Below are 16,154 nucleotides of genomic sequence, written 5' to 3' on the forward strand. Positions count from 1 at the left end.
AGCATTTGGCGCGTTTGCACAGAGACATGTAAATGCACAGCTTGGGTTTCTCACAGCACGTGTGTTTAATAGTGATACATGTGCAAAGTTGAGAGGCACGGCTTAGTAGGAGCTACGCTAAGTAAAGTAGCAAAGCATAAACTCATGTTTTATAACACATGGCTAATGGGTACTCTTCATATTGCCAAAGTTGAAGTGCATAAATCCTGCTAATCTGTGTTTCTTCTCACCTGTGCCATTGACCAGGTTGTATCCTGACAGCCTGCCCTTAAAAATGGGCAAGCTGTGATGCCATACTCACGGGAATACAGCGGTGACTGCACTGACTCCATCACAGTTTGGTACGTTATTATTGTTTTTGCTCTCTGTTTAGGATTTGCTTTTCTGATATTGTTATTTCTCCTTTCATACTTACTCAGATCATAGAGAGATCCTTTAATAGGTTTTCATTAATGTAAAATTAATTGCTGTGTAACTTTAAGGAAAGCAGGGTGACTGCAACTCTCTCGTACATATTATGATTAAATTCTTACTTGCTTTGATACCAAAGAAGTCTAGTTTCTACACCAAAGTGAGTTGGGACTAATAACTAAATAACCTACATAATATTCTGCAAACTAGTTAGTAGTCTTCTGCTAGAGAGATTTGTGTTATGTTAATGAAGTACAGTTATGGAATAAAAAACCACTGGTAACAGTTGCAACAAATTTTGCAATAAAAGTGCAATACCAGACTTTATTAATGAATGAGTTACACTGATGTGTCATCTTAATTTCTTACAGATGTATTCATGTTCTTTGAAAGGACCGGTGGAAATTGTCATAAATTCATTTGCTATTCACGTTAATGAATGCTAGCCCTTATTCTTCCTCAATGATATTATGATTGCAATCTGGATTGCCATAGGGACCCCACTGTAATTCATCATTGCTTCAGTGTTCAAATTCTCTGGTGGAACTAGATATTGGTGTTGACAACATCTGGAGTTTTACATCTCTCATCTTTTTTCTACCTCCTTCCCTCTGTTTAATCAAGGGAATGGGAAGGGGAAATTGCTGCCATTGTTAATATCTTCAAGAAACTGAATGGCTGCTGGGACTTTGGAGGATATTTAGACCTAGGATGTAGGAGATATAGGGCTGTTCACAGAGGTAAGATTGAGGAACATCTGCTTTCAGCACACTGTAATGCCAGTCATCATGACATGCCCGGAGAGGCAGGAGGCCACGCTTCTATCTCCCATTCTGAAGCCAAGCGGTGGATTTGACAGGGGATGCCCTTTCACAGGAGAGTGTCTTGGCAACCACAGTTCATACGTATGTGTGAAGATATACCCCATTTCTTTCACTGGGGCTGTTTCATGTTGTATAAAGCAGTTCTGTACTTACATCAAGGAGAGAGGTAGGCTGTCCTGGGTTTTAAGTAAGAGTCTTTAGCCATACCTGATCAAATCCAGACTTGGTTCCTACCCAAGCCCTTAAGGTACTAGCCCATTCTCAGAGGTAGGGTTTAACGGAGCTCGGGGATACGCTGCAAGGGAAATCTGGAGTGTGGGCTATTCTTAGCATAGAACATGTCTACCTGTCCTTGCAGGGTGTGACAATACGCTGCTTTGTGGCAATGTGACCATGGCCAACACCAAATAGACACGTCAGCCTGTGTCCTTCCTAAAATGGTTTGGTAATGTGTACAGCAAGGTATTGTGCAAATACAGGGCACAGCCAGGTAGCAGGATGGGGATACAGGGTGCTGTCACGGAGCATCCGTAAACATGGCTGAAAGCGCCAACCCTGCAGCCCTCTGGGTAGAATGAAGACAATCATAGCAGTCCTTGCCATAAACAATATATAGTTATGTTTAGGAAAACATCAGTGTGATAAAATGATAGCATCCTGCCTCAAAACAATATGGTCTTCATGGATAGGGTACAAACTTGTGAGTTTGGGGAGGGCTGGATTCAGAGCTCTTCAGGAAAAGGGGAAGTTCAACTTGGCATCCTATACATAGTGCTGGCTAAAGATAGGGCAAAGATAAAAGAGGGAAAAGTGAAGAAATTGTTGCCGTGACAGTAATTTTTTTAACTTTTCTGTCTAAGCTATCCAGAACTGAAATGTTTCATTTTAGTTTACTCAGACCACTGCATTAACAGAAAATGAGAAATTTTTTGAAGAGAACCAGACTTTTATCCTTTCCTTGGTTTCTCACTGATTTCTATTCCTGTGTGCAAGAGACAGCAATTTTGTTTATAAAATCCATTAATGTTTATAAATTCTCCAGAAATGTGCTTTTGTGCTTTCCTCTATCCTGTCTGCTGCACTTGGGAGGAGCTCATATAAAGATAATTCATTATCCTCCTTCAAATCTAGCCCTTAAAATTCCTCCTTGCTGTAATCCCTAAAATCAACTCGACAAATGTTTGTCTACAAATATGTTACGACCACTGCTTGTCATGCCAAGTAATATTTTCACAATCTTTGTTCTTCTCCATCTATCAACATTCATCAGTTGTCTTCCAGGACTATGAGTGTGTTCGGGTAGGAAACCAACTTTTGTGCATCCAAACCCTCCTCAACTGGAATGGCCACTGCACAGCTCACATCAATGGGATGGTGACACATCATGTAAACGTCTTGAAGGAAAAGTACTAAGTACATTTTTCAGTCAAGGATTGGATGATCTACTGTCAGTTAGGCTTGCTATTTAGATACTTGGCTCCTGTGATGTTAGTGTCATCTAAATACTTTTTGTCCCTGAATTCTTTATGTATAAGGTAATGAAGGATTTCAAGCAGACTCACACTCTTTTCTCTGGTCGGGACACAGGTAGTGAAGAAAATGAGCTCTTTCAGCATGATAGGAGCTATTTGGAGCTGGTGACAGATGTTGAGCGTTTCTGTGCTGCTCTATGGCTGTAGGACATGAGGTGTTGGTGCTAGTGGATAATCTGTCCTCGTCTGGAAATCATTATTGCTAATCAGCCTAGCTTTTGTATACTAATTACTGTTATCATATTACTTATCTAAGTTTCTGTGAACTAGTTTCTGAGACCGTGTGTATGCACTAAAAGGTTAATGTCAGGAACAAAGACCATTAGGCACCATTTGTAAATGAGTAATTAAAAAAGTAACATAAAAGTTTGTTAGGACAGAATGAGGCAAGTGGTCAGAGATACCCTCCAGCCAAGCAGAAGGTAACAGATGTTATAAAACCAAATTTCTCGGCATATTATCCTGTGAGGTAGAGAGACTCTGAAAGGACTTATTTTAAAAAGCAACTAGTAATGCCATAATTTCAGAAATCTTTTAAGCATACATTAAGTTCCCATTGATTCCCTGCTCAACTGAAGGCAAAGCTTGAAGGATTCAGTGAGACAGGAGCAATTAAAACAGCAGAAATAAATACCTGAGATTAAGTCTCTCGTTCTTTACCCAGGCTTCCCATCTTCATATAAACACAAATCCCATGGAAAACAGTGTAACATTATTATGGAGATTAACTAACCAAGCAGTAGCTAGTTTATTTAAGATGCTCATTATTTCAGTATCCACTGGTAGTGGGATAGCAGGAATACAATTAAAAGTACTCCTTAAGGAACAGCATCTGCTAATGCCTATACTATACCCTTAATTAGTATGGTATCATCCATAATAATAATGTCTTTTAAAAATCCATTAAATGTTTTGGGCTCCAGTCAGACAAAAGATTTAAAAAAAATAAATGCTTCATTTTGAAATACTTACAGCTAATACTTAAAATTAGTTTAATTTCTTTTTTGGTTTGGCTTTATCCAGAAAAAAAAAATACAGGAAACTCATAATTTAGAGCAATGAACATAGTTACAATATCCTTGCACGATTAATGAACATCCTGTGCAATGGTACATTGGGTTTTTCATTTGTTACTTGAGTTTGCTGCCTCAGGAATGAAATAACACATTTTCTCTAACGTCACACAAGATTGTAGTTCAGCCATTTCATGCATACAGGTGCATGGCAAATGGGCACTGAGAAAGAATATGTCAAGCGAAATAGCTTATTTATAAGACTTTTACAATATTTTGGCTGGTGTTGGTTAAATTTATTCTAAACAGTGGATCCTTAGACACAAAGAACATTACTTTTCCCATGGTCTAGATGATTTCTGCTGGCATCTGTTTAAGGACAGAGGTAATCTGAAGTTCTTGTAACAAAGAAAAATGAGGACTTTTCTGTAGCGTTCCATATCAAGACTGAAACACCAAGACAAGAAGTCACTGCTGTCCTTGCAACAAAACAGGGCAACATCAACATATTTTTAAGTGTCATGCACAAAGCAGAGGATGGTGGCATATCTCTTTTCAGTAAAGCAAGTCTGATGAATATAGCATAAATGGTTGTAAATATTAGTGTTAACATAAGAGTTTATCATTTCTTTACCTAAAAGTCTTTGTAAAAGATATTAGGAGATAGTTTTATTTCAAATTTTTTGATGTCTATTTGGAAGGTCTTTGAGAGATCATGATATTAATGAAGAATTCATAAGCACATTTTCTGAAAATCAGACACCCAGAGTTGCCGGTTGCTTTTGAAAACACCAAGTCTTGTTGTCTAAAATTACTGTTAATTAAATCTGTATTCATCTTTTGAGTGATTTAATTAGTGGATGCTAAATCTGACATATCTCATACCAGTTTGGTGTTCAGAGAACAGTGATCCAGTATTTTGTAAATACTAGTTCCATATTAGATGTTTCCAAGCAAGCAGCCAAATTGAGGTAGCCCAAACCACCCATCTCACATATGATACGGATGTGTGTCTGTGACACTTAGCGTTTTCTCTTAGTCATATAAGTATATTGGAGCAAGTTTTCCACCCTCTTTAAAATTACAGGTTACTCTATATTGTTCCCACTCATGATTCAGTCAGGCAACAGGCTGAACACAACGTGCAGCAAATTAGTTACTGGAACATAACATAGGGAAAAGTATCCCTAGCTGTGAACAGTGTCCGTAGCTAGTGTCTCCATTCTGGACACTAATACTAATGGTAGGAGTGAGCAGTTTATGTCATCTATCTTTGCCATTTAATACATGTCTAGTCTAAGCTACTGATCTAACTTTCTGCAATCCATGGATTTACCTCTAACAGGCAGTTCATCTTCTCTCTGAAGGCATCTTGGAGGCTCCAGTGTTTCACTGCTAACAGCTTACTGCTGGTATAATCTACTTCCAGCAACCCTTCTCACCTAGCTGGAGACTGGTCAGAGGCATCCTACTTCCTCTTATGGTCAAAGTCACCTATTTTGGTGAGATGCACTGAGTGGTGCACTCTGCACTCTCCCCCCCCCCCCCCCCCCCCCCCCCATTAACTGTGAAGTGATTTTAGTTGAGTAGCTCAGATGGAGCTGTTTACTATTGGTCAAATAAGTCCTATTTCCAGCTGAAGTCTTGAAGGTTTAGGTCTCAAGGTCCATCCCTATAAAGTACATTTTCCAAGAAGTGACTGCCCTGCAGCTGGAGGTGTAGGACTTTTCTCCAGGAGTGCAAAATTTGGTATTCGTATTCTACATATGTGCCTTACCAGGAGGGTTTGTGGCTTTCATTCTTGTTTTTACATAAAATGAGAAACCTGTAAAAATAGCATATATTTATGGTACAACCTTGTACACATGGATGATGGTTTGTTTTCCTGACCACAACAGAAGTGTTCCGAAAAGCTTTGTATGTGTCACTCCTGTGCGCTTTTCACCCAAGAAACGTGTCTTTGTCTCTCATAACTCTTGGTTTTGTCTTCCTCCAGCTTTTACAATCTAAAAAAAAAAAAAAAAAGGACATCCTAACTGCTCTATTTGCAGACTATCATCTGCCTTTCTTTATTATGAGATCTGAGACAGTCACCATCATCAGCTGCAGCTACATAAAGGGTTTGATTGCTTCTTCTCTTGAGCCCGAGTGAGGGAGACAGTTTGGCTTTAAGGAAGTCCACTATTGTCCTCAGTGCAAAACCCCACTATTACCGCCCTGGCAAACACAAGCCTTTCAGTAAAACAACCATCTCCAGATGCACGCAGCTATTGAACGTGGGTTTCAGGGTGGCACCTCTTAAAAGGCACAAACTAGCTGTCTGTATTTAGAAATTTGAATTCCTAGGCTGAATTTCAAATGCAACAAGGATATTTTCCCTTTTAGGTTTTCTGGGGATGCCATGGTGAAAGGAATGCATTTTTATGTCTTTTTTTAAGGCAGGCAGCATGTGCATTCCATGGCTCTGTGCCATCTGCATCATTAAGCCACCTTCTTCTCTGATTTATGTTAGTCTCGTAAGCACCAAAACTCTAACAATCCAGCCAAACTAAAAATAACTTCTGAAAATAATCCAATGTAAAAATGATTGCCTTCCAAGAGACAAAGCAATCGACTCTTTACAGCCCATCTACCGTGTTAAAACACCGATTAAGTTACTGGTTACTGACAGGACCAAGAAATTTAAAGAAACTAATTGCTTGCAAGCTGCTTCTGAATCATAATTACAGAAACTTGTACGTGCAGCTTTGAACTATCAAAACGCTGTTAGACTAACATTATGGAAGAAATATACTGAGCTCTTAAGATAACTGTTTATGCATGGAAATTTCCCTTATGGGGCTCAAATTTATCCCTCATTTCTTTCATTTGTGCAAAGGGTTGAACACTCATCCTATATTTTTAAGAGTGTTCCTGATTTTGTTCATTGTTCACATGACTAATTGGAAGGTTATATTAAGTGATCAAAAATTTGTAGTGGAAAACTAACACTAGCAGCACGGCTGTTCATCAAATCTTGCTTTCCATGTTTTAACATAATTTATACCTCAAAATAAAAAGAAGAAGAAAGAAGCATTGCAATAGTTCTAGCCCGTAAACCTAAACCAAAACTGGGGATGCGGGTTCATGATTTTGGAGGGCTTTCATTTTAGGAAGGGAGACTGATCTGTCTGAGTGCCCCTCTGTTGTCAGTGGAGAAAATGAAAGAATCCTCCAGGTAATTCAGGACGCCTGCAGAGCTTCATTTCTGGTTCACGTAACTCTTAGCAGCATGTCCTGATCGCTGCTTACAAAGGGAGCAAAGATGTTTAGCTTCCCTATGTAAAATTAATTTCTTGGAATTAATCCCTTTGCCTGTTAAAACTTATAACCCCCCTGCCAGGTGTCTTTCCACTTGTGTGCCAGATAAGGAGATGGCACGTAGGGATGCAGACTTCTAGAAATATTTATTAATGGTTACATCAACCACAAATGGTTGCTACATATGAGCTCCAAATTCATTGAAAAAGAATCATACCAAGCTGTGTGCAGTGTAAGGCTTTGAAATGTGATAGCCAGCCAGATCCTGGCACAGGAAAGAAATTTCTAGATAGGAGCCTTTGGATATTTTCATTTAATACATAGGAGGGAAAAAAAAAAAAAAAAAAAAAAAGGACAAGACTGTTAATGGCTTCTTTGTAATCTGTTGGTGTTTTGTTTCAAACTGCTGAGACTGTAGCAGAACAGCATTGGAGCTCTGTAGCCAAATCACAAGAAGAAATGCTTTCTCTCTGTTATTTAGGGCAATAGCAGTGGCTGAGTGAGCATTTCCAAAAAGAAGTGGAGTAGAGGACCTTCAGATCCTGTGGCTGCCTGGTTTAATACTTGAAGTCTGAAAAGCTTTGTCAATCTAATGCAATGAATTGGGAATATCTGAAAACAAGTGTTGGAAACGTTTGCTTACAATAGGGTTTCAGTGACTGAGTTTTAATTGTATTTACTAAAAGCTGTTTAATTTCCTCCAGAGCCTTTCTGCTTTGTGCACTTGGTCTCAGACAACAACACGTACATTTAAGTACCTTTAAAGTCAAGTTTTTTTCCCCCAAGGGGTAAAAACAAACCCCTCACTCTGAGGATAATCAGACCTTGGAAAAGGCTGCCCAGAGAGGTTTGTGGACTCCGTCCTTGCAAACTTTCAAAACTCAGCTGAAGAAAGCCCTGTGCAACCAGGTCTGCGTTGAATGCCAAGCCTGCTTTCAGCAGGAGGCTAAGCTGGGTGACGTGCTGAGGGGGCATCCTGCCTGAATTATTCTAGGATTCTGAGGTCTGAGGTTGAAATTTATGTGCTTCAATGCATTTCTGTATTTTGTAGTGATAAAGAGGGTTCTGAGGGCTGAGGTTGAAATTTATGTGCTTCAATGCATTTCTGTATTTTGTAGTGATAAAGTTGCATGCTTACATGAGTTGGCTATAATGATAGCATTCAATAATCGTGATAGTTGTATCATAAAAAAGAGGTCATGCTTTCTGGCATGAGTAGAAAAAATATTTTTCATAGATTTATAAAGATAGCACTAATTGCCTTAAGACTGACTTTGTTTATGCATTGGAAAAATTTCCACCAATTGCTAATGATAGACTGCAAGATGCTCAATAGCCTATAAATGAAGTAAATAATAAAAATAATTGCAACATAGCTTCTTAGGATAAAAAGCTGGGGGTTGTGTTTGTTTGTTTTTTTTTCTTTTTTTTTTTTTTTTTTTTTTTTTTTTTAAAGAGATATAAATGACCAAAACCAGGAGGATATTTGTGATAGAAGCAGAATGGGCTGGAGTATTCTACATTCACAGAAATTCCACAATCCAGGTATGAAATAAAAGCTTTGCTTTCCAAGATTCACGCACAGCTAAAAACTTTGGTCTAGTCATGTTGGGCTTCTTGTTTTTCTAACAATATACTAGTTCTTCTTTCAGTTGGAAAAACAATTACTAGGTATTTTGAAAGGACATGTTTTTCTTTTTTTGGTCACCCATCCTTCAAAAATAGGTAAATATCCAAATGTGTCCAAAGTTGTCCATTTCTCCACTGTTGAAAATGGACTAATTCATTGTCCTTTTGGTTGTTCTAAAGACCTGGATGGCAGTGTTGAAGTTCTGGAAAATGTGAAAAGTTTGAGGTTTTCTGAGTATGAAAATAATATACTTTTGTACATTGCATGAAGGACTGCCTGTTGCAATTTTGAAATTCTTCATGAACAACGTGATAATGGGGAGACACTTTCAGTGACTGAATATAAGTGCATTATTTCAAAGTATTTTTAATACTGTTGCAAAAATAGACTTTATACATGTTGAAGCTTGAAACTGCATTTATTGAGAACTAAATTAAAGAAAAATTGCTGATAAATTTATGACTATAATCTTCCTCTAAAAGTACGCCATGGAAAAGTGGAATGAAAATGGAAAGCGATTTTATTCAGTGACATAAATTAGCTGTCCAGTATTTCTTGTTTTAACTTTTACTAAGTAAAATCAACTTAAAAAAAACCAAACAACCAAACCCCCAAAGAAAAAAGAATCAACTCCATTTATTTATCTATGAAAAATCTTGTCTTTTAAAGGAAATTTTTGAAGTTTCTGCAAGGTTAGGTCTTGGCCAAGGGCTGTATATGGACTATTATCTGGTAAGTTCTATATTCCAAAGGGTCGATATATCTGTGCATGTGCTCCAGCAGTCTTGTAGTAGGACATGGACAATGTCTCTTAGTCGCTCTTTTTAAATGTATCTCATGCTCATTTCTATCTTACATGAAACAGCATAAAATTATTTTCCTTGTATAACCAGGTTCAGACAGATTGCAGAAATATGCTGAAGATAGATTGTTTCTCTGAAGACAAGTGTCAAAAGCTGTTTTCAGTGGCATGTTTAGTTCTATGGCTTCATAGCTTGTCAGATTTCTAACTTTTCTTTACCTCATATTGGCGAGTGCTTACTCATGGTGTTTTCCTCACTATGGGATTTTTGCATGCGCCTAGGAGTACTCCAAGCAACCTGATCTAGTTGAAGATGTCCCTGCCCATGGCAGGGGGGTTGGAGTAGATGACCTTTAAAGGTGTCTTCTGACCCAAACCATTCTATGATTCTATGATTCTTGCTGCATGGGGATTTTTTTCCCCTGCACAAGCTACAAGTCTCGTGCAAACAAATGTGCAGGGGAAAGCGGTTGCCACTGGCTCCCACTGTCTCTCATGCAGGTCATAAAAGGGGCAGAAATGAGGGCTGGGGTCCCATTGTACGATCTCAGCCCACCTGGGAAAGGGAAGGTGTGTGAGCATGCGTGAGACAGAGGGGCTGAGTCTTGACCTTGATTTTGGTGTTTTGCAGCTGCGCTGCTCCTTAGTGGTGCCTGACGGTTAGAGCTCACCTTTGCAGGGACTACGAAACGTAGTCCTGAAGCAGCCATCTTTGCCAGTAGGTGTGTTTCGCTGGTTACTTATAGCATTAATTAGTCTTAATGACTTCGAGAACATGTTGTTGGGAGGAATGTGCTAGCTGGGTGAATTATCTGCAACAATAGCAAAGTCCTTCAGGGCAAGGCTTGATGGAAAAGGCTGGGTTCCAAGGGGAAAATAATGGCTTGCATCATACAATTAAGAAATGTATCACTGAGTCTACACCCAGTGAAGGTGAATTAGTAAGGATTTGGATAGATTAAGTCTGGCATTTCATATTGTTTGAGTCCTTTTTCCTTTTTTTTGTTGGTCTATAATGTATTTAAACAGCACACAAAATACATATTTGATCTGAATCTGTACAGAAAAGCTATAATAATGCAATACCTTCTAAACCGAGACTATTTAAATCAATTTGGGAACTGCAGCTGCTATGAATGGCAGCAGCTTTCTTTGTAGGAGTTGCACCTGGTAAAAGGCGCCACAGCAATGTTCTGCAACATTACCTGTAGGAAGGGAGATGAAAACAATTAGATATTTAATTACAGTTCTTAAAAGAACACAAATAGAAATTCAGACTTCTAACTACCTTTTTGGATCCATTCTTTACTTTCTACTTAAATTAGGCTACACCCAGGCCCCAGAACCTGGGAATAGTTTTAGGCTTCCAGGCTGAGTGCACGTCCAGATGTATTTTGACGCAAAGGCGAGACCCCAGCATGCACCGCCAGCCGCAGTCTGCCTCGCTTCCACCAAAAGGCAGCTGGGAGCCAGCTGGCAGCAACACGAAGTGTATCTTCTAATATCTTGGCAAATGACTATAAACGTAGCTAATAGGCAGCTTCTCTGCATTCGGGCTGTAGCCTCCTTGTTCCAAAAGTTGGGGACTTGTGCTGGCAGAGGAACCAATCGAATTATTGAGGACACCATAGATCTACAATGAGAGGCTCTCAATATATTTCACTAACTCTTAAGACAGACCTATTCCATGGCCAGCTCAGCTTGCTTTTCTTGCCGAAGGTTGTGCCACTGCACGTTTTTGTTAAAACACACCCTGAGGAACAATATGCTCAAGATTATATTAATATTGACAGTAATGAATTAGCATGCATCCTACCATTAACTTCCACCAAAGCAGATTTTGTTTGAGGGATCGTGTGTGAAAGTCCTTAATTATATTGACTTCAGCCAGAAGCATTCTTTACTCCCAGAAATATGTGCCTAGATACACTTGCACAATACCCACCTGTTTTCTGTAGGATAGTCAAGTACTTTGAAAAAGAGCAACTACATGCCCAACATATTAAAGCCAAGTAGGATTAATGAATTATTTACTACATTAAAAGCAATTTGTATTCATAGTAAAAATACCAAATATTTTAAATTCTAGCACTGCTATTGAGGTGAAAGTGGGAACAATCTGCTTAGGATCATTTGTCTTACCGTTAACTTGAGCTAGTTTTGTTGTTTACTAGATTAGGCAAGATGTATTTCAGCTGATAAATAAATAATGGAGGTTTTGCCAGATGATGCACTTTCCCTAAGTCATGAGTGACTGAAAGGATTTGCTTTGCTTCTTATGTAGTTTTTCTGTTACACAGCCTGTCTGAGGCGAGCTTTGACCAGCTTTGCAATGAGATATGATTACTTTCTACTGCTCTATTTAATTGCAAAAATTGCTGTGAGTTGCAAATCCACTCACATGACGAAGTTCAGACTGAGCTATTGTCAGAGCTGTGGAGAGAAACTCCATGGAAGTCAAGAGATTGCTTCTCTTGTTCTGCATCCTTTTGAGGAGGTAGGGAAAGAGCAGATTTTGCCTGTCAATGTGGAATAGGATGGTGTCAAGTATAGTAGCCTGTGGAAATTATAAGATATTACTCAGAAAACTTTGTCAAATAATTTAAAACTGAGAAAACATCGTAAAATTGCATGGGACCTGAAGTCTAGACCAATGTGAAGAGCTGACTTTGATAAGTTTTGAATTCAACTAAAGGAAAACAGGATTTTCCAACACCTCACACTTGAATGAGAATTTATTCCCTAGCATACCACAGATATCTACCCCAGTGATTTTTGCCATAAATATTGTGAATTTATGTTTTTGAAAGACTTGTTACATCTAAAAGTTTATCATATTCCATAATCATGTAGGCCTCTAAAGCTTATTGGAATATATTAATGGATTGTAATTCCTTTTTCCCCTTTTTTGTTTAAGTCCTCTTGGTTTATGGTTGTTGTCAGGAAGAGCCTGTGCTTATTGTGTTGCCAAAGAACCTGTGCTTTTTTTTCTCTCTCATCACGAAGAGGAGAAAAATTCTACTTTGGTATAGTTTTGTGCAACTGTACAGCAGGATCTACAATAGGAAAGACTTTTTTTTCCTAGTGACCAGCTGTCTGAAATCAGCAGTGCATAAACACATCCATTCACTCAGATAATCATTTTCCCAGATTTGATTTAAGACACTTCATTGACGTTATTATGCTCGTGTAAAAGAGCAACAATATATGAGTGAATCAGGCCTTAGGCCTTGATTTTCATCCAAAAGATAAAAGCAAATGAAGAAATTCAGAGAACAAAACAATGGGTAAAGAACTGGAACTGAACCACTTCTGGAAGGAGATTTAGGACTTAATCCTGCAAAGAAAAACCTGCTCTGGCCCAGATCCAAAACAGTACTCAAGTCTTAACTCTTAACTCCATCAGCTGTTTCACTAAAGCCAAATGTCTGCCCAAGTGCTTTATACACTGAAGCCAGAATATCAATAATTTGCAGGACTGAACTCTCAAGGAAATGATCTTGGTCAAGTGATAAGGACTGGTAATGAGCTGAACTTGCAAGAGAGATAGAAGGCGCTGGCTGTGGACATATCAATGGGTTGCTGAAGTCGAGTGAGGATTACTAGGGAAGTTGTAGCAAAGCCTACTGAGAGCAAATAGCTTTACTATTATTTGAATACTTTCAACTTTTTCTAAATAGGTTTTGAAACAACACAACGTGTTTGAGAACTGAAAATTTTTGTTGTGGCAAAATTCCTTTTTTGCCCTCAAACCTTCCATCCAAATTTGTCGGGTCAGAAGAAGTTAGAACCAGAATTGAAGCATATGAGAATGCCTCCACATTTGCTCTCTGGATATAGAGGTTATTGCTTGGCTTTCTTCTCAAATAAATACCTCTGCTGTTCTAGTTATTTGAGTGGTATATACCATTCTTCTGTTTGCATGGTTTTGAAGATGCACAGTCAGTTTAACAGTATATGTATATACATGGTATATGTAATATGTTCTTATTTTCCATCAGCCTACTGATGCAACCTATATCATACCTGATTCCTTGCAGATTGCCATTCCCTGAGCTGAAATCTTCACTGAACCATTTAAAATGCTGATCGTTTCATGGTTAGTTACTTTTTCAGGTAGACAACAGAGAGGTATTTTGGCTGTGAGGGAAAAAGGCAGCTTCTGAATGGTGAGTTTCTTTTCATAAGGCAAGTATACCTGTGGTACCATCAGTGGAAATGGAAATAGATTGTGGATAACTGCTTGGCATTGAATGTAGGTTAGGTAAGACCATTCAGTGCTAAGTGAGGTGGGACAACAGCCCAGAGCACTCAGAGCCAGCCTGAAGCCGGACAGCCTGACTTGGGGGTGGCACTGAGGACAGTGATTTGGAGGACCCTGGATTTGCAGCTGGGTGGCTGGCTCTGCCTGTAGTCTCACCCCTCTAAGGCCAAGTTGTGTTTCAGCAAAGGGACCAGACCTGCTGCCCTCCCAGCCCCAGGGCAGGCAGGCTGGCTGGCTGGGAGAGTGACCATGCTGCCTCTTCCCATAGCTGGGCTTTGAGGGGTTTCATGTCCTGCAGGGCCAGTTATGCCTGGTGCTCGCTCTGGGACTGCTGCATTTTGGTTTGTGCATGCTCCATCCCAATCCAAATGTGATAAAAATTTACTTTATAAGGAGTGATTTGTGCAAATAAACCAGGAATTCAGGGCTCCTTATGTGGGTCAGAGTTCAGCTTCAATTTGAGCTCACACTTGCTGGCTCACGATGAGCTGGTTTAGAACTCCTCAAGCTTCCCAGGATTTGCATTAGGATCCAATTTTTTTTTTTTTTTCTTGGATGTTTGGATCTGGGACTGTGGTTTGTACCATTTGAGACAGGATATTCAGATCCAGACATAGAGTTTAAATCTAGATTTAATCTGAGCTGTCTCTAGTTATGAACACATGTAGAGGAAGAGAAACAGGGTGTAAAGAAGGTGATTAAATTCTTCAGTGCTCCAAAAGTGTTCATGTTCAGTTTCATTTGTATTTGGACAGAGATTTGAAATAATTTTCAAATTATTTAAAGGGACTGCCTCACTATGTCTTAATCTAAACTGGATATCTTTCTAAAAAGATGTTTTTAAAAGTGCTGCTATAAACTAAATATAAATTACTGATGTGATGCAGGAATTTCTAATTCAGAATCTATGGCTTATGGTATTTTAGCATTTCCACTGGATGATATACTGGCTAATCATTAAGATGATTAAGAGGAAGACATGAATGAAAGTAACTGCAGATGGTCCTCAAACTGCTGGAGTGCTACATCCAGATTTCAGATAGACCTCCAGCTGTTTAGGCTCTCATTTTGCAAAGCAAAGGTTGCCCCAGAATTAACTTTTACTGCAAGCCCCCCACAAGTCTTTGACCACCCAGATACCTACTAAGAAAATTTCTGCAGCATACCACTTCATTTTCATTTATGCCACACTTCATTATATGTGGTAAATAAGCGTAGATAGCAAACAACCAACAAGAGTCCTTTTGTCTACTACCCCACATGGGAATCATCTAAACTTAATAGGGAAGATGTGTTTTTGGAGTCCAACCAAGCTGGTAGTAGTCCTTCTACATTTGCTTTTCCTTAAGAAAATGCAGTTCATGCCCTTTCCCACTGAAGAAATGGTTCTAATTATCTGAAACATTGCACATTTTTTCCAGTGTTTAATCACTGGCTTCCAAAAAGCCTGGACTTGGAACAGAGTCTTGAAGCTCTGCATGACCACAGCTGTTGCTCTTATCTGACTTAATCTTGCCCACCTCAGGGATAATTTACACCTATTTGATCTGTTATGTAAAATACATCCAAGGTTACTGACCTATAGCCCCCCGCAGTCCCACTTGCTCACACAGGATATTCCAGGGTTGCTTTAGCTCAATTGAGCAATAATATTTTCTAAAAGTAGCCCCAGTGAAACTTGTAGGGCTGGCTACTTGTTTAGGAAAGTCATGTTTACTGTGTAAAAGTACCAGAGTCCAACTTGCATTCTTGATGAAAGCACCTGCAGTGGGGAAATTCTACGGCTGGTAAAAAAAAAACCCAACAAACAAAACCAAACAACAAAAGAAAACCTAAAAAAACAAAACAAAACACCCCAAACAAACAAATAACCCCCCCAAAAAACAACATTAGACCCCGTATCATTACCAGCATTCCTAAAGAATTATCTGAAAATCTGTGGGTTTTTATAGTGCCTATGAAGACTGAAGGATTCATAGATACCATCCTACGACTTTTACCTGTTACTTGCTCAGGATGGGAGAGGAACCTCCAGCAAGCGCTTGGGTACAAATGCTCCAGAAGTGGCTGCCTCTCAGTACTCTGATGGCTTCAGGCAAACTAGGATTAGTCATATACTCTGCAGTAAGTGGAAAGCTGCCTCTTGGGTGCTCAGGTTTGAAATTACTATTCATTCTGCACAAGATGCTGAAAAGAAAGGTGTTATTCCAGGGAGCAATCTGGGTTTGTTTCTTTCTGCTGTAAGCTGAATAACTTGATATGGTCAGAAAGTTAATTCAGATGGAGTGATGAAGATGAAAGTGTAATTAGGGGTATAATCCATCTCCACATCTGAGAAACTGTGTAAAACCAGTGAGAAGGAGCTGTACAGCCACAGT

General features: G+C 39.1%; 1 long non-coding RNA gene across 1 annotated transcript; it reads right to left on the reverse strand.

Annotated features, from left to right (window-relative positions):
• Positions 1 to 9,144: 9,144 nt before the first annotated feature.
• Positions 9,145 to 15,893, reverse strand: LOC142600071 (uncharacterized). The gene is made up of 4 exons (XR_012833534.1): positions 15,777 to 15,893; positions 13,539 to 13,652; positions 11,914 to 12,069; positions 9,145 to 10,717 (listed from the first exon to the last, which is right to left on the reverse strand). It is a non-coding gene; the product is annotated as an uncharacterized LOC142600071 (long non-coding RNA).
• Between the last annotated feature and the right edge of the window lie 261 nt (positions 15,894 to 16,154).

The sequence above is a fragment of the Balearica regulorum genome, chromosome 1, assembly GCF_011004875.1.
Source record: "Balearica regulorum gibbericeps isolate bBalReg1 chromosome 1, bBalReg1.pri, whole genome shotgun sequence".
NCBI lineage: Eukaryota > Metazoa > Chordata > Aves > Gruiformes > Gruidae > Balearica > Balearica regulorum.